Source organism: Carlito syrichta, unplaced genomic scaffold, assembly GCF_000164805.1.
Source record: "Carlito syrichta isolate Samal-C Ts95f unplaced genomic scaffold, Tarsius_syrichta-2.0.1 Scaffold305656, whole genome shotgun sequence".
NCBI classification, from domain to species: Eukaryota; Metazoa; Chordata; class Mammalia; order Primates; family Tarsiidae; genus Carlito; species Carlito syrichta.
This window is the reverse complement of record NW_007249752.1, coordinates 232264-254505: the sequence shown is the minus strand read 5'-3', so window position 1 is coordinate 254505 and position 22242 is coordinate 232264. Positions and strand designations below refer to the sequence as shown.

Sequence of the window (22242 nt, the reverse complement as noted above, 5' to 3'; positions counted from 1 at the left end):
ATTTAAAAAATGATCCAAGCCAGGCTCGGTGGCTCAGCCTGTAATCCCGCGCCTTTGGGAGGCTGAAGTGAGTGGATTGCCTCAGCCCGCGGGTTCGAGACCCGCCTGGGCAGCGAGACCTCATCTCTACAATAAATAAAAAAATCAGCTGGGCGTGGTAGCGCGCACCTGTAATTCCAGCTACTCGGAAGGCTGAGGCGGAAGGACCGCCGGAACCCAGCAGGTCGAGGCTGAGGTGGCCGGGAGCGGCTACTGCACTCCAGTCTGGGTGACAGAGTGAGACTCCAACTCAAAAAAAAAAAAAAAAGATCCAGATGTGGTGGTGCACACCTGTAGTCCCAGCTACTCGAGAGACTGAGGTGGAAGGATAGCCTGAGCCCAGGAGTTTGAACCTGTAGTGGACTGTAACAGCCATTTCACTCCAGCCTGGGTGACAGAGGGAGATTCTGTCTTTAAAAAAAAACAAGGAAGAAAAGAAAATAGGGGGGGAAAAGGCAACACTGGGGGCACTCTGCCTTTGCCCTTGACTTGTGTACTGTTGAGGATTCTGTGTCCTTGGGCAGATCACTTGCCCTCCAGGTCCTCCTCTCTAGGATGGGTCTCTTGGGTCTCTGGGGCTGATTGTACCCTCTCCCAACCCCAGCACATAACAATCTTTGCAACCTTGCTGGGCCTGCAAACCCAGGAAAGACAATTCTGCACTGCATGGGTGTTCCTGCCTCGACCATTGTTCACCAGATGTGCACGGTGACCATGCTCTGTTCAGGCAGAGACTGCGCTGGCAAAAGCGGCTGCAGCAGAGCGCAAATTTGAGCCTGTTCTGCTGGGATCTGCTGGAATTTGCTTTCTGCATCCAGGTGTACAAGGAAGATGATCAGGCAAGAGATCCCCAAAGCCTTAGAACATCACTTAATTAAATAGGGGTGCGGCAGTATTGCCTTCCGTTAACAGATACATCAAATCGCAAACCTCACGTTTTCTTGGGACGATTTCCAAACACTGAGCTTCTTCTTGTGTTGTTCCTGGTTGAATTATTGAGACTTTCCCCAGGTGGTTATCTCACATCCTCCTTTCCTTTAAGTGACGTTTAAAGTACTTCCCCTTTGAAGCACGTATGTGAAGCTGAGAGAAAACCCTAGTACGGAAGTGGTCTTACAGTGAAGACCTTGTCTGCGGGTGATTGTTTACTGGCCAGCATGCAGAAATCATTAATCCTCCTTTACTGCTGCATTTTACTGACTTTGAAATGGAAAATTAAATTTCAGAAACGTACTTGTTAGACATGTGCATCCCACAGTATTTCATATAAATATGTGTCTATATATCGAGATAGATACGTATGCAGTTGGGTTCTATGCATCAAGCCACATGCTAAAGGCACTGATTCTAATGAATAGTGTAAGACTAGCATATTTTGAACACTTGCCTGTATTAATCAGACTCAGTGAGCGTAGATAGGCTGATGCTTTATCCACTGGAAGCTTATTGATATGGTGCATTGTTTCTTGCCTCTTTCTGGAGTACTTTTCCCCCAGAGAGCTATGGAGTTAACCCTCAACTCCTTCAAACTTTTGCTCAGATGTCGCTTTCTCAGTGAAGCCAAACTTGACCCTCCTATAAAAACCATCTCTTACCCTGCACCATACCCTATTTTCTTTTTTCTTTTTCTTTCTTTCTTTCTTTTTTTTTTTTTTTTTTTGCGTTGGGTCTCACTCTTTTGGCCAGGCTGGAGTATACAGTGGCATGATCATGAAATCATGGCTCACCACAGCCTCAACTTCCTGGGCTCAGTTGATCCTTCTACCTGGCATCCCAAGTCGCTGGGACTACGGGCGTGCACCATCATATCCGACTTTATTTATTTAGTTTTTGTAAAGATGAGGTTTCACTATGTTGCCTAGGCTGGTCTTGAACTTCTGGGCTCAAGCAATCCTCCCGCCTCAGCCTCTGAAAGTGCTGGGATTACAGGCTTGAGCCACATCACCCCGCCAACACCCCATTTTCTGCCCAGCTTTCCTGACAGCACTTAGTAGTTCCTAAATTACTTCTGTCATAGCCTTACTAATTTGTCTTTTATGTTGCAAATTAAGGGTGTCATTTATTCTGTGACTTTTTTTTGAGTCGGAGTCTCACTCTGTCGCCTAAGCTGGAGTGCAGTGGCACATTCATGGCCATTGCAGCCTTGACCTGCTGGGCTTAGATGATCCTTCCATCTCAGCCTTTCAAGTAGCTGGAACTGCAGGCACACACCACTATGCCCAGCTAGTTTTTGATTTATTGTAGAGAAAAGTCTCACCAAGTTGCCAGTCTCGAACCCTGGGCTCAGGTAATCCTCTCGCCTCTGCCTCTCAAAGTGCTGGGATTACAGGCGTGAGTCACCGTGCCCATGACTCTTTGGGTAGAGATCTGTGTCTGTTTTATCCCAGCATCCAGAACAGTGACACATGGTAGGCACTCAAAATAAAGTTTCGAGGTAAATATCTGCATATTTCTGGGGATTACATGACGTACTCTTTGGTTATTAGTTTGTATTCATTTCTTTTTCTTTTTTTTTTTTCTGTTTTGAGTCAAGTTCTTACTGCGTCACCCAGGCTGGAGCGTAGTGGCTTGACCAATGGCTCACCACAGCCTCAACCTCCTGGGCTCAGGCAATCCTCTTGCCTCAGCCTCCTCAGTAGCTGGGACTATAGGAGTACGCCACCACATCTGGTTCATTTGATTTTTTTGTAGAGATGAAGTCTCACTATGTTGCCTAGGCTGGTCTTGAACTCCTGGTCTCAAGCAGTCTTCTCGCTTCGGCCTCCCTGAGTGCTGGGATAGGGGGGAACCTCTGCGCCTGGCCAGGTTCATTTCTTGACTGCAAAGCTGGAGAAAGGGCCCAGGGTCCAGGAGGTGACAGGGCTTTATAACAGCACCTGGACTGTGGCTGACATCCCTTTATCTGCAGGAAGCACTGTCTGCACTGAGGGTGGTTCACTGAGGCTGGCCTGGGATGTGCAGGGAGGCGGGCTGCTGTCCCCTTGAACTGCTCGGTGGTACTGGGATCTGTCTCCTGCTCAAAGTCTCCTCCTTGTTGTCTCTGGTCCTTTAAATGTGAGATATCGCGAGAATGCTCCGTGTGGGGGAGGATCTGAGGGCTACCCAACTTCTCAGCACCTACTTCCTCACCTGCAAAATGAGATCTGAGAACTGCCTTAGAGATCTGTGCAGACTACGTGAGAGAATGTGCCTGAGTTCTTACTGCAGTACTGCTGTTATGATTTTTTTAAGCTTGTCCCCTCTGGTATTTGGCATGGAAAAAGCATACCCTAATCTTGTCCCTCTCTTTTTTTTCAAGAACCTATGTGGGTCCTCTTGTGTTCGTTTTTTGTTTTTGAGTCAGTCTTATTCTGTTGCCCTGGCTGGAGTGCAAGTAGCTTGATCACAGCTCATTGCAGCCTTAACCTCTTGGGCTCAGGTGACCCTTCTGCTAGCCTCCTGAGTAGCTGGGACTACAGGCACGTGCTACCACACTTAGCTATTTTTAAAATTTTTTTGAAGAGACAAGGTCTCGCTATGTTGCCCAGGTTGGTCTCGAACTCCTGGGCTCAAGCAATCCTGCCTCAGCCTCCCAAAGTGCTGGGTTGACAGATGTGAGCCACTGCGCCCAGCTGTCTCTATTATTCTGTTATTATTCTACTCTCCATCACTTACAATGTAGCAACTTAGTGTTTTCTAGAATGCCAGCAATGAGCTGGGCCTTGAGCCTTTCACTTTCACTTGGTTATCAGAAGTCTGGGAGAAGCGGTAATTGAGAGCTTACCAACACAGGTTGCTTTACCAGCTCTTGCATTTAGACCTCTATAGGTACCTTGATTTTAAACTTGCAGGTTAATTTCAAGTTTGTTTTGGATGGGAAATTTATATCAAGTACGTTAACCATCTCAGTTTCTCTAAAGTTCAAATAATTTGTCTGCTTTTCTGGACTCACTTTAAAATTGGAAGAGGAAGTTAGCATGCAGCCCCATGAGCTCCCGTTTAGTTTTAATAATGAATGAAAAGTTATTTTATCCACAGTGTCTCTTCAGAAATTCTAGAATAATTTCCCTCTGTTTGAGAAATATGAAGTTGGCTCTTTAAAAAAATTGACGCGCTATTTAATTTTTAAGCCCTACCCTAGGGTGTTCTGACATTTTCGGACAGAATGAGCCGAAAGATTTCCCTTTGTGTTATCAGGGTGGCATGTGGTGAAGCCACATGAAGGATGCACAGCGGGGAACCTTCTTGTCGCAGGTGTGGGAACAAACATCGGAGGAAGTCTCCAGGGGCCATTTTGAAGGTCAGCCTCCTTGGAACAAAGGTAGTCTTTGGGGCCAGACCAACGACCTCTCCTTATTCATGAGGGTTTTCCCTTCAAAGGAGGGTTTTAAGTGGTCTCTTTCTCCTGGGGGATGGAGCAGCTGTGAGCCAAGCATTAAGCATCAGGCCTTTTAAAAATAGAGACTGATGAGTTTAAGAAATGCCTACCCTTTGGACAGTCAAGTAGAGGCATGGATATAAAGTATCTATCTGACCCTTTCTCTCAAGTCAGAAGGGAACTAGGGAGAGCTCTTTGTCAGAAATGTTATTCAGAAAAAAAGACACTGCTCTTTTCATTGTTGCATGGAGTGGGCTAGTGGGCATTTTATTCCCACCCCAGTGTAAATCTTGGCTTGTGCCCAAGTTCCCTCTGAGTAGGGGGCTGGCCTTCTCTACCTATGTCCCATGCCACTACCAGTAGCTGGCTGGAGTTCTTTCCTGGTGGTACCAGTCTCTGGCTTGGTCATTCAAAGGAGAAACAATGGTTGAAAACAGGCCTAATATTTTTCCTTTGGACTTTTCTGCGTCTTCTTCGTTGAACATGTATTACTTTGTAATGGGGGAAACCAGAACAAACAGACTAAAGAATGGTTATGACATGAGTACCGGTAGGCTTTGCAAGTGGTGACGGGAAAAGTGAGTGAGAGAGCATTCACTGGACAGCAGGGACTGCTGTGTTTCAGACCTGTGCAAACCTTGCTGAAACGTTGACTTGAGTATGAGTAGATAAAGGTAGAAGAGCAGCCGCTTCCGTTTAATGCTAATAAAAAAACGACCCTCTCCCCAACAGAAGGCATTGGATTGTCACAACCAGAATCATTCCTCAGGGTTTCATAGAGGTGATATCTACTGTGCATAGCTTAAAAGGCTAATTGCCTGGGCTGGGCACAATGGCTCACGCCTGTAATCTCAGCACCTTGGGAGGCTGAGGCTGGGAGGATTGTTAGCCCAGGGTATGAAGACTAGCCTGGGCCTCATAGCAAGGCCTTGTCTCTACAAGTGGTGTTATGCGCCTGTAGTCTCAGCCACTTGGGAGGCTGAGGCAGAAGGATCACCTGAGCCCAGAAGGTCGAGGCTGCAGTCAGCTGTGAACATGCCACTTCACTCCAGCCTGAGTGACAGAGTGAGATCCCTGACTGACTTTTAAAAAAACCCAAAAAAAACAGTTGCCTGAAAGTTAAATGTTATTGTTTGCTATTAACATAAAGGAATATTCACAGAATATTGGAGCATATTGGAATTGGAGCATATTGGAAGAAGGGTCAGTTCGAGCGAGGGGTATCGGTTCTGAGAAAAGTACAGGGACTCCCTATTTTGCAGTAGTTTTCCCCTCTGTGCTACCCGGGCTGGCATTTTTTGGATGATGTGTTCAAGGTAACGCTGAGAGCTCACAGGCCTGGCTCTTGGTTTTGTTCTTTGTAAGGCACCATCTGTTAACAACAGACACGCTCCTAAGCTTTAGCGCTGAGGTAGGCCTGAGCTCTTCCTGGCCAAATTGAGATTGATGACACCCTTCGATTTCCTCATGTTGTTAATCACATGGCGCTGTGATTGACTGGACATCACCAGGCTCCTGTGGTTTTCACTCCAGGGATTGGCAAACTCCAAGGCCAAGTCTGGTCCATTGCATTTTTTAAACACAGCTCATGTTCTAAGAATGGTTGGGGAAACATTTTTTTTTTTTAAAGAGCAGTATTTTCTGACATGTGAAAATCATATGGTAATCATATTTCAGTATCTATATGAATATAGTTTTATTGGCACGCAGCCATACCCGTTTGTTTGGTCTCTGACTGCTTTAAGGCTGCAATGGCAGGGCTGAGTCGTTGCGACAGAGATTGTGTGGCTTTCAAAACTGAGAATATTTGCAGTCTACCCCTTTATAGGAGAAGTTTACCAACCCCTGTTTTATATTGTTAGGTTAGGCATGTTGTACCTTTATCCTTTGGCTTTTAAAAAATTTGAGATCTGGCCTGGTGCTGTGGTTCATACTTGTAATCTCAGCACTTTGGGAGGCGGAGGCGAGAGGATTGCCCAAGCCCAGGGGTTTGAGACCAGCCTGGGCAACTTGGCAAGACTTCATCTCTACAATAAATCAAAAAATTTAGCTGGGTGTGGTGGTGCACACCTGTAGTTCCAGGCTACTTGGAAGGTTGAGGCAGAAGGATTGCCTGAGCCCAGCAGGTCGAGGCTGTGGTGGCCTTGAGCGTGCCAGTGCACTCCAGCCTGGGCAACAGAGTGAGACTCTGACCCCCCTCCAAAAAAAATTGAGATCTAAAATGTGTTAAATTTATTTTATTTATATTGTAATGTTACAATTCTTATTTTGATAGCACTTAAATTTTTTTTTTTAATTTGTAGAGCTTGGAGTCTCACTGTGTTGCCCAGGCTCGTCTTGGCCTCCTGACCTCAAACAATCCTTCCGCCTTGGCCTCCCAAAGTGCTGGGATTACAGGCGTGAGCTATTGCGCCCGGCCTAATAGCACTTTTCATATCTCCCTCCTATAAAAGTCTGAAGATGCTAGACAATGAAAGAGTGTGTGAACTGTTGAATACCCAACATAGACAGAGCCCTATGGTGCTTTGAGAGAGAGAAAACCTCATTCCTCCTCTTCTACCATCTCTTTCTTTTCTTTCAGCATTTTATGATGAAAAGTTTTAAACATACGGAGAAGTTGATAGAGCTGTATAGCAAACATCAATTTGCCCTCCACCTAGAGTCTACAATTACCAACATTTTTTCTGTATTTTCTTTATCACATTACTATCCATCCATCCTTCTCAATTTTGATGCATTTTAAAATAATTTTGCAGACATTAGTATGTTGCAGCTGTGATTTATTTTTATTTCCACTGTTGATTAGGCATTGTCTGAAGGATGTGGAATGTTTTTATTCCCTGAATGGAATAACAGGGACAGGTTAAAAGCAGATGGAAACAAACAGAAGGATATAGTCTGGTTAAAGCCCGGGTTTAAAAAATAGGTGTGTGGGAATATGCATACACACAGTGTAAATTTTGTGTATACACACACATATCTGTGTCTGTATGTGTCTATATGCAAAATAAAAGAATGAAATTGTCCTTAAAGTAATGGAGTCTTTGAGAAGCAACTGGGAGACTTACATTTGGCAGTACTTGGACACCAGAACAGTATTGTGAAATTAGAGGTGCTGAAGTCTTTGACATCTTTCATTTCACAACATGCTTATGCTCTCCAGGAGAGTGTATCCAGGCAGGAGAAGGAGTGTCCCTGTTTTCACAGGCAGCTCCAGCTGACTGGAGGTAAAAGACTATAGACCAAGCCAGGCTGAACGTACTCGCACCTGTGGGGAACTGACCATGGCTGGGAGCAGGTTTGAAAGCCATTAGGCAACCTGCTACTTGAAGGAAGCTTTTGATGATCAAGTGAGGAACATTTTGATCAAGGGATCCTTTTGTGATAAGAATGATTAATCTCTAATTGGTCCAAGTGTGCATTCATTTTCTCCACAGAATTTCTCAGGTCCCTCTCCTTAAGGCTTGTGTGAATATATATATTTACATAGTGCTTTGCAATTTTTTTTTTTTGGTTTTTTTTTTTTTTTTGAGTCAAGTTCTCACATGATCACCCCTCACCGCAACCTCGACCTCCTGGGCTCAGACAATCCTCTCGGTCTCCCAAGTAGCTGGGACTAAAGGTGCACGCCACTGTGCCCAGCTTATTACTATTTTTTTCTAGATAACAGGGTCTCGATATGTTGCCCAGGCTGGTCTCAAACTCCTGGGCTCCAGTGATCCTTTCGCCATGGCCCCCCAAAGTGCTGGGATTACAGGCGTGAACTTCCTTGTCTGGCCAGTGCTTTGCAATTTTAAAGCACTTATCTTGAGGAGTATTGACTCCCACCATGATCCTGTGGGAATTTCTTAGCAGATTTTTTTTTTTTTTTTTGAGTTGGAGTCTCACTCTGTCGCCCAGACTGGAGTGCAGTGGCCGCTCCTGGCCACCGCAGCCTCGACCTGCTGGGCTCCGGCGATCCTTCCACCTCAGCCTTCCGAGTAGCCGGAATTACAGGCATGCGCTACCACGCCCGGCTGATTTTTTTGATTTACTGTAGAGATGAGGTCTCGCTGACCAGGCGGGTCTCGAACCCGCGGGCTCAGGCAATCCACTCACCTCAGCCTCCCAAAGGCTCGGGATTACAGGCTGAGCCACCGAGCCCGGCCTTAGCAGATTTTTTAAAAATTTAAGACACTTTTCAGTATATGGACATTGTGCTATATGCTACACATGTGGCTTATTTCGACTTTTTTTTTTTTTTTTTTGATGCTGTAAGGCTATTCAACTGGTTTGACTTGGAAATGTTTTAATGGACAGTGTCTGCCCCTCCCAAAGGGTAAAGGTACTCGGTTAGACATTTCATTGGATCCTCCAAAGCCCCTCACACAATACTGACTCCCAAACAGACCCTCCATAGATGTTTACTTTCCACTGAGTTTATCTTGAGTTATTGGTAGGACGCCATAGCTGGGATTTCATTTCCAACCTGGGGATCAGCAAAAACAACTTTACGTATATTCAGTGTTCTTGTTGGTAGATATTGTTGGGACAGGTAAAATAACTTTGGTTGAAATACCTTTCTCTTAGGTTCCCTTATTTTAGAAGTGTGAGATGTCCTTCCTTGATTGGATCTCTCAAATTGATTCGACTGGTACAAATGTTTTATCGATAGGAAGAGCGCTTTTTAGAAAGCATGTTATTCAGAAGATTAAAGGATAAATCCCCTTCCACAGATCTTAGCTTCTCGAAGCCCGTGATGTAAATGGATAAACAGATGACACACACCATCCATTTTTTGTGTTCTCTGTGTGTATCTGGCCCCAGGCAAATCCTGGCGTGCTCTGCCTATTGTAATAACTCTCTTGTCTGTGGTTAACCCTGGCTTGAGAACTGCATTTCCGTTAGCCACCCCCTTTCCTGTGTTTTAGGGACCCGGGATTATTGTTCTCTTGACTTCATCAAGCAGAAAATCAGCACAGAGATGCTTATGAGCATGCTGTATCACACGAGTGATTTTTAGATTTATTTTAGTTCTTAATTCTAGTATTTTACAGGAAACTAATCTATGCTTGGCATTAAGTTACATAAAAATTATAAGCCCTACTAAGTTTTAATTGTTTTTTGAAAGGTCACATATTTGAAAACTTGTTCTAATGGGATCAGCATTTAATATTATAAATTATATAATAATTTACAGGGTTCAGTTGCATCTAACTTGGCGTTCTCGTGTGTGAAGGTCTCCTTTGTTATCAAATATGTAATGCTCCTTTCATGTAATATTGACTATAAATATGAATTTTTTCTCCAAGAAAGGTGATAGTCTGTGTTCTAGTTAACTTAAATATGTAGTCCTGCCATGTTTTATTTCTTTACCTTAGGAACATAATTCAAGACATCTTAGAGGATTTGCAGATTCATAAACTTTCTTCGCCGATTCTATACACAATTATTGGATAACTATATATGAATTTAATAAAATAGGTGGTGGTGTTGTAAATGTTCTTCCCCCAAGACATGTGGCTAAGGTAACTTATTATGTTTGTATGTATAGGGGGGGAAAAGAATTAGGTATAAGCCAGAAGGCCTGTGGTGGTGATCTTTAGGTGGAGGGTTACATCTGGGAGATTTTCATTTTCCATTTTCATCAGTTTTCTAACATTTTCACAAGAGGTTGTTACCTTGGTAGTGACAAACAAAATGACACTGTTGGCAGGTTGGGGTGGCTCACGCCTGTCATCCCAGCACTTTGGGAGGCCGAGGTAAGAGGATTGCCTGAGCCCAGGGGTTCAAGACAAGCCTGGGCAACTTGGTGAGACCTCGTCTCTACAATAAATCAAAGAAGTAGCCGGACGTGGTGGTGCACACCTGTGGTTCCAGCTACTTGGAAGGCTGAGGCGGAAGGATCGCCTGAGTCCAGGAAGTCGAAGCTGCCGTGGCCGTGAGCGTGCCACTGCACTGAAGCCTGGGCAACAGTGAGACTCCAACTCAAAAAAAAAAAAAGATACTGTTTTTTTCCAAATAGGGTCATTTATACCTGCTCCAGCTTCTTCCCCCTCCCAAGTAGGATGGGACTTGCCCACGGATTAATTTATGTTTTTCATTGTTTCCAAGGTGCACTATGAGGTCAGAAGCAGTTTGGTGTCACCAAAGCAGCCCCTTTTCCGAAAGTTGCAGCCTCTGGGTTAAGGATATGTGGTAGAAATTCCAATGTGGGGAAGTCTCAGTAGGTTTTCTGGTTTGTTCTTGGACCCACTTAGTGCAGAGAGCACCAGACATGTTCTCAGGATGAGCAAGGGTAGACGGTGTCACTGAACGCATGTCTCCAAGTGAAGATATCCCGAAGACACCGCGTGAGTAAGCATGTGACCCACGAGTGGCCCATGACACGGACACGTCTCTCAGGAAATGCCAAATAACTAAAGCTTTCATCTGTCGGTACAGATTTTAAAACCAAGAGCCAAAGATTCTGACAGTTGAATTCATTTTTAAAAAACCTGCAAGTCATGAGGGACTTGCAAAAAATGTTTTGGGCATAATCGTTTGAACTTCATCAATAAATAATGCAATAGTAAATAAAGCACTTAAATCAATACCTGATTTTCCCATCTCCCTGTGTCAGCCTGAAATGAGACTAGTATTATTCTGTCTCTTTCACAAATTATCGCATTTATAGCTATTCTTCCTATGCCATTTGGGTATAGGGCAAGTGGTATTCCCTTCGAAAGTATTTTATTCTTATTTAAATGCTTTATTATCTTGAATAGGCACAATAACAATAAATTTATTCGCAATTCAAGGATAGGAGGGGTCTCACTCTGCCGCCCAAACTGGAGTGCAGTGGTGCAATCACAGCTCACTGCAGCTTCGATTTCTTGGGTTCAGGCCATCCTCCTGCCTCAGCCTCTTGAGTAGCTGGGACTACAGGCATGTGCTACCATACCAGCTAATTTTTTTTTTTTGAGTTGGAGTCTCACTCTGTCGCCCAGACTGGAGTGCAGTGGCCGCTCCCCACCACCACAGCCTCGACCTGCCGGGCTCGGGCGATCCTTCCGCCTCAGCCTTTCGAGTAGCTGGAATTACAGGTGCGTGCTACCACCCCCGGCTAATTTTTTGATTTATTGTAGAGATGAGGTCTCGCCTGCCCAGGCGGGTCTCGAACCCACGGGCTCAGGCAATCCACTCACCTCAGCCTCCCAAAAGCGCAGGATTACAGGCTGAGCCATCGAGCCCGGCTACCAGCTAATTTTTTGTTGTTTTTTTTTTGTAGAGATGAGGTCTCGCTATGTTCCCTAGGCTGGTCTCAGCTCCTGGGCTCGAGCAAGCCAAGGATATGAGAGAATTTTAATTAGCCCAATCACTTAATATGTTTCTAGTGAAGCAGTGATGTTAGTTTTACCAGCTGAGCAATAGTAGTTGTTTTAAATTAAATTTTATTTTGAAACCCTTTCTGTTGGAGGAATGAAGTCTTCCTGTGCTTTGGACGCGCTCTGCAGGTGCGTCAATACCTGCTTCCATTGGGTGCATGTGTGACTTGCTTTGCCGATAGGCTGGATGTGCAGGGCGAGGTTTCTGGGTGTGGTATGGGCTTGGGTGGGTGTATATGTGTGTAGTGTGTGTGATGTGAATGGTATGCGTACTTATTTGTGTATTGTATGTGTGGTTTTTGTGTGTGGTGTGTGTAGTGTGAGATGTATATGGTGTGTGTGGGATATGAATGTGTGGTGTGTGTGTGCATGGTGTGTGTGTGTGGAGTATGTAATATATATTGTGGATGTGTGTGTGGGTGGAATGTGGTATTGTGTAGATGTGTGGCATGTGTGATATATATAGAGTATGTGTATGTATGTGTGGGATGTATGTGATGTATATGGTGTGTGCATGTGGCATAAATGTGTGGTGTGTGTATGTGTGGCATGTGTCTGTGGATGTATGTGATGTATATGGTGTGTGCATGTGGCATAAATGTGTGGTGTGTGTATGTGTGGCATGTGTCTGTGGAGTGTGTAATATGTATGGTATACCCTGTATATGTAGAAAGTGGTATTGTGTAGATGTGCGGTGTATGTGATACATATGGTGTGTATATATGTATGGTGTGTATATATGGGCGGTGTATGTGATGTATATAATGTGTGCATGAGGCATAAATGTGGTGTGTGTGTGTGTGCCATGTGTCGGCAAAGTATGTAATATGTATGGTGCATGCATGTATACGTGGAATGTGGTATTGTGCAGATGTGGCATATGTGATATATAAGGTGTGTATATATGTGTGTGGTGTATGTGATGTATATGGTGTGTGCATGTGGCATGAATGTGTGGTGTGTGTGTGCCATGTGTCTGTGGAGTGTGTAATATAAATAGTATATGCTGTGTATATGTAGAATGTGGTATTGTGTAGATGTGCAGTGTATGTGATATATATGGTGTGTATATATCTATGGCATATGTGATGTATATAATGTGTTATGTGAGGCATGGATGTGGTGTGTGTGTGCCATGTGTCGGTGGAGTATGTAGTATGTATGGTGCATGCATGTATATGTGGAATGTGGTATTGTGCAGATGTGGCGTATGTGATATATAAGGTGTGTATATATATGTGTGGTGTACGTGATGCATATGGTGTGTACATGTGGCTTGAATGTATAATGTGTGTGTTTGTGGTGTGTTTGTGGAATATGTGATATGTATGGTGTATGCGTGTATATGTGAAATGTGGCATTGTAGATGTGTGGCGTGTGTGATGTATATGGCTAAGTGTGTATATATGCGTGTGGCATATGTGGTGTGTGTGTGTTTTCAGAAGGTGCAGTGGAGAAGGCCATGAAGGATGTATTTCTTACGCTCTGCTCTTCAACGAAAGGATTTCTGGAAGCAGCAGATGGTATAGAGTGTGAAGCTATAAAGTTCGAAAAAAGTCTTGGTGAGGACCAGATTGGTTCTGAGACCGAGGAAGGAGCAGCCTCTTAGGGTCAAACCTCTGCAGCTACAGACATCAGATAGTGGAGCCCCGGGGTGGAGAGCAGGGTGCTCTCATTTATGAAGTGGTGGCTGCCGGCTTTTTATCCCATCCCATAGGAATTACATTTGTTTTACTGGTCCCAAGTGCTTTGTAACTCAGCAGATGGCTTGAAGGCTTTCCTATCCTCCCATTTTTACTTTAGGGTCAAAAGGATTCTAATTAAAGCTAAAGTTACAATCTCAATGTCATTGTTTAAATGAATTTCCTAAGACTATAGTTGTGGGATCTTTTCAGAGGAAATTTAAGATGTTAATTTCCCACTCAAGTATAGCCTAATGATTGAGCCAAATAATGGCGCTGAAAATCACTTGGGCATTTGCCTTCTTGGAGTTGATTTTTTCTTAAAGAGAGATTTTTCTCCCTGATTTTAAAGTAATAATCTCCATTGGGGGGAAAAAACCCACTAAAAACCAATAATCCCACTACCTAAAGAGAATTATGGTAAATATCCAGTCATTTCTCAGTTATAGATGTAGATGTCTGTAGGTGTGTAGATGTGTGTGTTGGTTTATTTTGCAGATCTGTGCTCAGAAAATCCACATCCTTCTGTTCACCTCAGGGAAACCCAGTATTGATGTGAGTGACTTTCTGTGCAGTTGTTTTCTTGCTAATCAATTCTACAGGAATCGCCCACATTTTAAAAAGGAAACTGCAAGAGATAAAACAAAAAACAAAAAAAACAGAACTTCATCTGGCTAACATTAAATGTTATCTGCGTTTTTAGAAGGCAAATTACAAACCACAAAAAACTGTTTCCGTTTTATAAACAGTTTATTGACATTTTCAAAAATAAATTTTAACTCCTTTTAAAACTAAGTGTTTTTGAGTCTTTAGTTGCGATGAATCTTTGTGCTTGTTAGATAGTAAATTTGTCTGGACTCAAAGAAATAGGCTAAACAGCCATGTTGGATTTTTTTATGTGTGTGTGTGTGTGTGTGTGTGTGTGTGTGTTTACACTTTTATAGATGTGGCCTTTTATGAATACTCTGTGTGTGTTAGCTTAAATTAAGCCTTAAAATTGATGAGCATTATATTAAGGCAATTACTGAAGTTTGAGATGTATAAATGTGTAATTGACGATGTATAGATGTATAGTTTAAGATGTACAGATTATGTGTGCTTGTGAAAACTGAATACAGAAATCCCCCTCTTTTCTGTGGTGTTTCCTTGCATGGTTAAAGTTACCCGTGGTCAGCCTCAGTCCAAAAATATTAAATGGAAAATTCCAGAAATACACAATTCAAGAGTTTAAAATTTGTCACCATTCTGAGTAGCGTAATGAAATCTCATGCTGTCCCACCCCTTCCGGGACACGAACCCTCCCTTTGTCCAGCATCTTCATGCATTCTGTGCTCCCAGCCCATAAGCTTCTGGGTGATCAGACAGTCTGGGTGACCAGACTGTCGTGGTATCGCAGTGCTTGTGTTCAAGTTACCCTTATTTCACTTCATAATGACCCTAACGCATAAGAGTAGTGTTGCTAGCAATTTGGATATGCCAAAGAGAAGGCGTGAAGTGCTTCCTTTAATTAAAAAGGTGAAAGGCACGCTGTGGTGGCTCATGCCTGTAACCTTAGCACTTTGGGAGGCCAAGGCAGCAGAACAGTTTAAGCCCAGGAGTTTAGAGACCAACCTGGGCAACATAGCGAGACCTTGTCTTTGTCTTTACAAAACATTGAAAAAAATTAGCCTGGCTTGGTAGCGCACGCCTGTAGTCCCAGCTACTCCAGAGGTTGAGGCTGTGGTGAGCTGGAATCACGTCACTGCACTTAAGCCTGGGCAACAGAGTGAGAGCCCAACTCCAAAAAAAAAAAAAAAAAGAAAGAAAGAAATTTTTTTTACTTAATAAGGAAATTTTTAAAATTGTATGCAGAAGTTGCTAAGATCCACAGTACAGTAAGATATTTACAGAGAGATACCACATTCATGTAACTTTTATTAGTTGGTGTTATAATTGTTCTATTTTATTATTAGCTATTGCTGTGAATCTTTTACTGTGCCTTATTTATAAATTAAACTTCATCACAGGAAAAAAGAATATATATGTAGGGTTCAGTGTTATCTGTGGCTATAGGCATCCATTAGGGGTCTTGAAAGGTATCCTTTTAAATCAGTTCACTAAGATGAATAATTATTGTTGATAGGGGTATCCCTGGGACCATAGTTAATTATTTCTTTTATACACATCATACTGCAATGCAATTGCTCACTTCTCTGTCTCCTTTCTGTATGAGCCTCTTCAAGGAAACCTGTGTCTTAATCATCTTTTCATTCTTAGGAATAACATTATAAATCATTGTTGAATTAATGAAGGAGCTTGTCACTGAACTGTTCTCTCTTTACCCAAGTTCATGTGATATTTGTATCACAGAAATCTGTTCTAAGTTTTTCTTCCCAACCTAAATCTCACACAGGAATGAAAATAATTTAAAAAAATTTTTTTTCGAGTCAGGGTCTCACTCTGTTGCTCAGGCTGGAGTGCAGTGGCATACTCATGGCTTACTGCGAGTTCAACCTCCTGGGCTCAAGTGATCCTTCTGCCTCAGCCTCCTGAGTAACTTGGACTACAGTCGTACACCACCACACTTGGCTATTTTTTTTTTTTGGCTTTTTGTAGAGACAAGGTCTTGTTATGTTGCCTAGGCTGGTCTCAGATGCCAGGGCTCAAGTGATCATCCCTCCTTGACCTCCCAAAATGCTGGAATTAGAGGCGTCAGCCATCACACCTGCTGTCAGTTTCTTTAAAATGCATTGCTAATAAATGTTTTCTGGAGGTAGATAGGTGGATTCTCACATAGTTAATAAAAACAACACAACTGGCCAAAATAAAGGAGTATCTTTTCATTTCATGGAGCTTTCAGCAAATAAATCATTTGTCCTGATCTGAGTTTTCTTTTAATAGCTGTTTTCTTCAGCATCGCATTGTTTGACCGTGTAATTTGTGAGTTGGATAAAGTGATAAAGATGTGGGGAAAATAGAAAAGACTCACTTGTTAAATATCTAGATTCAATGCATTCTAGTTTGTGTGCTTGGAGTTTGTTTATTATAATGTTATGCTACAGTTTTAAGGATTGAGGACTCAGAAGACTTCATGTGGTCTTAATTAGCAGTCTGTCATGGTTGAAAACAAGCTCGTGTTGAGATAATAAAGGTAGAAGCCGTAGATATATAATTCCCTGGAAGGCAGGGATTCTATTCATGAGATTATTCCAGATTAAGTTTCAGAAGAACATACTTGGTTAAGTATATGAATACTTTACATACTTCACTTAAAAAAACACTAATGATATAATTCATTCCCCAAATTTTAGAAAAACAGGGAAATTCACCCACAGTTCCACTAACTCAGTTAAACCTCTGTCATGATTTTCAGTTAAAAAATGTTTTTTGACAATGAAAATAAATCAGCACACCTGATTTTTCTTTTCTTTTCTTTTCTTTTCTTTTTTTGAGTCGGATCGCACTCTGTCACCCAGTCTGGAATGCAGTGACACAATGATGGCTCACCACAGCCTCAACCTCCTGGGCTCAGATGAGCTTCCTCCTCAGTCTCCTGAGTAACTGGGACTCCAGGTGCCTGTCACCATGCCCAGCTAAGTTTTTTATTTTTTTTGTAGAGATGAAGTCATGTTGTGTTGCTTAGGGTGGCCTCGAACTCCTGGGCTCAAGGGATCCTCCCACCTTGGCCTCCCAAAGTGGTGGGATTACAGGTGTGAGCCACCACTCCTGGCCAGATTTTCATTTTTAGATATTATAGAAAATGATCATGGATCTCATGCTCAAGAATATATGATACTTGAGGATATGTAAGTGTGTATGTATGTGTGTGTGTATATATATGCATACAAACTTGTACACAATTTTGTATATACACTAACATATGCATACACACATCAGAAAATTTGTCTCATATTCCTTCTAAAACACTGCGCCTTTCAGAAAATCATCATTTTGGGGATGTTGTTAGTGACTGTAACATGTGTTACAACATTTGTGAAAAACATTTTTTTTTTTGAGTTGGAGTCTCACTCTGTTGCCCAGACTGGAGTGCAGTGGCATGCTCCTGGCCACCACAGCCTCGACCTGCTGGGCTCCGGCGATCCTTCCGCCTCGGCCTTCCAAGTAGCTGGAACTATAGGCACACGCTACCATGCCCGGCGAGTTTTTGATTTATTGTAGAGATGGGGTCTCGCCAACTTGCCCAGGTGGGTCTCGAGCCCTCAGGCTCAGGCAATCCACTCACCTCGGCCTCCCAAAGTGCTGGGATTACAGGCTGAGCCACTGAGCCCGGCCAAAAACATTTGTTTTTAATGGCAGGACTTGGGTAGTCTCTGCAGGTTGTCCTGTCCCTTGGGCTCTCACTGGTGAGGTGGATTATGTATATAAGGCTGCAAACGGGGGATGTGGGAGAAATAAATAATAGTCGTTTTAAAGGGGTCGTTTAAGATGGACATAAAGCTCATTTCCCCACCAGTATTCAAAATGCAGGAGGGAAGGTGCTTTCCGAGAGGATGCAATTGAAAAGGGAAGATCTTAATTTGGTCTTCTCGCCCCAACAGGAAGCAGTGATACAGCTCTGCTTCCAAGCACCTTTGCGGCCCAGTGCTGAGCCTCTCGCAGACAAGGCCATTGAGGACAAAGCCATCTTCGGTACTGTGGGTGGTGTCCCCATGCACTCAAGCTTACTTCCATATTTAATAGATTGCTTTTCAAGTTTGCCTTCCTATCTGGAAGATACTGTCAGCTACTTTGCAAAGTCCTGGGGTGGAAGTCCTGAGAGCAGAGGCTGTCAGACCGGCTGCCAAAATGCTTAACACCACGTATTCAGGAAATCCAGGTTTCTGGTAGGTTGGCCTCCCTACTTCTCCTTGCAGACCAGACTCCCTGGTGCGGTGTTAGGAAGCGCTTAATGAGCTTTAGAAAGGGTTCCTGAACCAACAGCTAAACTGTTGTTAATAATCTCAACTCCAGCAGTTACTTGGGATGAAGAGATCTTAATGGCTGCTTTAATTAAAATATGCACAGTACTGGAGGATTAGTAGACCACGAGCAAGAACTCTAAGCAATTCATTCGTTTCTCTCAATGTTAAGTGAATGCGGAACATACTGGGAAAAAATATACACGTACTAGACAGACATCAATCAGAAGGTTTAGCTTTGTCCCTGCCAGTGACCTTGGGCAAAACATTTCGCTGTGAAATAGGGGGTTTAGGCCAGGAGCAGTGGCTCATGCCTGTAATCTCAGCACTTTGGGAGGCTGAGGCGGGAAGATAACTTGAGGCTAGAAGTTCAAAACCAGCCTGGGCAACATGAGATCTCGTCTCCCCACACTCGCATGCACCACACACACAAACACATACAACATTAGCTGGGTGTTGGGGTGCATTCCTGTAATCCCAGCTACTTGGAAGGCTGAGACAGAAGGATTACTGAGTCCACGAGGTCAAGGCTGTGGTGAAGTTGTCATAATGCTACTGCACTCCAGCCTTCCAGCTTGGGCAAAAGAATGAGACTCCGCCTCAAAAGCAAAAACAAAAACAAACCAAAAAAAGAAAGAAAGAAAAGAAAAGAAACAGGGGGTTCTTTGGCCTCACGGGTTTCTGAAGATGCTACATCTAGTGTGATCCCTCGTGTTCCTGTAAGATGGACCATTTTGCTGCATCCTCAAAAAATGTAAAAGAAGTGTTTTTGTTTTTTTGTAGTACTTACACATACTCAGTACTCCACCTAGCACCAAGGGTTGACTAATCCACTTCAGCTCCTTGGCTGGGAAGTTGACTTACACTGATCAAAGTGAACTTTCTTGTGGTGAGGCTGAATGTGGTAGAGCCAACAATTTTAAGATGTAGTTCTTCTTTTTTTTTTTTTTTTTTTTTGAGTTGGAGTCTCACTCTGTTGCCCAGACTGGAGTGCAGTGGCCGCTCCCAGCCACCGCAGCCTCGACCTGCTGGGCTCCAGCAATCCCTTCCGCCTCAGCCTTCCGAGTAGCCGGAATTACAGGCGCACGCTACCACACCCGGCTGATTTTTTTTTTTTTATTGTAGACATGAGGTCTTGCCTGCCCAGGCGGGTCTCGAACCCGCAGGCTCAGGCAATCCACTCACCTCAGCCTCCCAAAGGTGCGGGATGACAGGCTGAGCCACCGAGCCCGGCTAAGATGTAGTTCTTACTGTATTAATATTCAGGTATGGTGAGGCCAGCAGGTCAGGAGACGGCTGCCATTGAAAAGATAGCCAGGACACACAGTAGCCAAGAGGAGAGGAGGAGTCACCACGCTGCCCAGGGTTACTTGAAGAAACTCCTGGTCGGTCAGGAGGCAGGGGTAGCCGGGGGGATAAGGGAGCGGAGCCTTGATTGTGATTTCTGCAGAAAAGAATGAGCAGGGGTGATTAATACTGAAGGGAGAGGGTGAGCTTTCGTCCCCTCCATGGCTGAGCTGATCCAGAAGAAACTGTAGGGAGAAGTGGAGAAATATCAACAGTTACAGAAGGACTTGAGTAAAATCCTTGCCAGGGAGGCAGAAGCTTGAGGCTCAACTAATAGAAAATAATATTGTGAAAGAGAAACTGGCCCTGCTGGATGGGTCAGCGTGGTCTTTAAACTTCTGGGTCTTGTGCTGGTCACATAGGAGCTAGGGAAAGCTTGGGCCACAGTGGGGAAAAGGCTGGACTATATCACAGGTAAAATTAAGTGATATGAACCCCAGCTCTGGAACCTTGAGCGGCAGTCGGGCAATAAAGGGAGACCCCTCGCTTAGCTGCAAGCAGGAGTTCCAGAGGACCCAGGCAGCAAAGGCAGGGGCTCCTGGGAAGGCCTGATGCCATGGTAGGGGGAAGGGGTGGGGAGAGGAGGGAATGAGGCAGCTCTAGGATCTATACTGTAGCTAATAAAATGTACAAACACCTGACCAAAAAAAGAAAAAAGAAAAAAGGAAGAGCAAAGCAGGGCGAATAGACTGAGGATTGGCTAGTTTGAGTTATTTCAGGGAGCTCTGGGATATAGGGACTGCCCCTGGTCATCTGGTACCCGGCCCCTTGGTTAAGGCAGGAGAATTGTGGCTTGGAGGAAGTTGGGCTGGTGGCCTGTGTTCTGGATTGGTTGGTTTGAGCAGGAAAGGTGTGCTGGCAGGTGAGGCCTCTGCTGTCTCTAGGAACCCTCTATCCCTGGGAGGGGCTAGCCCGATGCCAAAGCATCAGAAGACAAAAAGGCGGCACCTATCCAGGCACGGTGTGCTGACTTGGGGTCACCAGATTCATGTCCCTTCTCTGTCTTCTCTTATCCTCCTTCTGTCCACCTCCCTTTCCTCCTTCCTCCTCCATTCTTTCCCACGTCCACTCATCTCTTGTTTCCTCACCCTTCCTTTCAGCAGAGTGCTAAGATGAGGTCAGAGGAGGCCGCACTAACTAGAGCAATTTGCATCCCACTTGGCCTTTATCAAAGGACAATTCACTGCGGGGATTTTAATACCTGATGTAATAAGGATGGTGATGATAATTATGCCAAGAACTCCACTGCCCTTTGGTAAACCTGTTACGGGCTTCCCCAGAAAAGGTTCAGAACTGCCCAGAGAACTTTCTACAGTGATGGAAACGTTCTGTATCTACACTACCCACATGTGGCTACTCAGCACTCGAATAGTAAGACTGAGAAACTGAATTTTTAATTTTTGTGGATTTTAGTTACTTTATTTTATTTACTTCTTCTTCTTCTTATTTTTTGAGTTGGAGTCTCATTCTGTCACCCAGGCTGAAGTGCAGTGGCACACTGGTGACCACCACAGTCTAGACCTGCAGGGCTCAGGTGATCCTTCCATCTCAGCCTTCCAAGTAGCTGGAACCACAGGTGCGCGCCACCACATCCAGCTAATTTTTTTATTTATTGTAGAGATGAGGTCTCGCCAAGTTGCCAAGGCAATCCTCTCACCTCTGCCTCCCAAAGTGCTGGAATTATAGGCATGAGCTACCGCGCCTGGCTTGATTGTAGTTACTTTAAATAGCTACTTGTAGTAGGGCTTTCCAGAGAAACAGAACCAATAAGGTGTGCGTGTGTGTGTGTGTGTGTGTGTGTGTGTGTGTGTGTGTGTGTGTGTGTACACACACAGATTTCTTTTAAGGAATTGACTCTTATGATTATGGAAGCTGGCAAATCTTGATTCTGCAGGATGGGTCCACAAAGTAGAGACCAGGGAAGAATTGATATTGTTCAATCTAAAAGCTGTCTGCTGGCAGAATTTCCTCTTCCGCATGAGGTCAGTCTCTTTTTTATTCAAGACCTTCAGCTGATTGGATAAGGCCCATCCACCCATATCATGGAGAATAATTGGCTTTACTAAAGTCTGTTGACTTAAATGCTAATCTCATGCAAAAAGTACTTTCCGAGAAGCACCTAAAATAACGTCTGACCAAATATCTGGGTCTGAGACCTAGCCTAGTTGACACATAACTGTAGCCACTGGCTGAGTGTGGTGACTCATGCCAGTAATTCCAACACTTAGGGAAGCTGAGAGTGGAGAATTGCATGAGGTCAGGAGTTTGAAACCAGCCTGGGCAAAATAGCAAGACCTCGTCGCTACAAAAAAAAAAAAATTAGCCAGACATGGTAGTGCACTTCTGTAGTCTTAGCTACTTGGGAGGCTGAGGTGGCAGAATCACCTGAGTCCAGGAGGTCGAGGCTGTGGTGAGCCGTGATCGTACCACTGCACTCCAGCCTGGGTGACAGAGTGAGACCCCCACTCAAAGAAAAAAAAAAGTTTAACCATCATCCACACCTGGCTAGTGGCTGCTGAATGATCTGCACAGATCTGGAGACAACCCGCTTGTACAGGGCCAGAGACCATTCC

General features: G+C 44.0%; 1 protein-coding gene and 1 pseudogene across 4 annotated transcripts in view; both read left to right on the top strand.

Annotated features, from left to right (window-relative positions):
- DAPK1 (death associated protein kinase 1) overlaps window positions 1-22242 on the top strand; it is a 219781-nt gene that overhangs the window by 27442 nt on the left and 170097 nt on the right. The window lies entirely within an intron of this gene.
- Window positions 19831-20221, top strand: LOC110595985 (annotated as a pseudogene).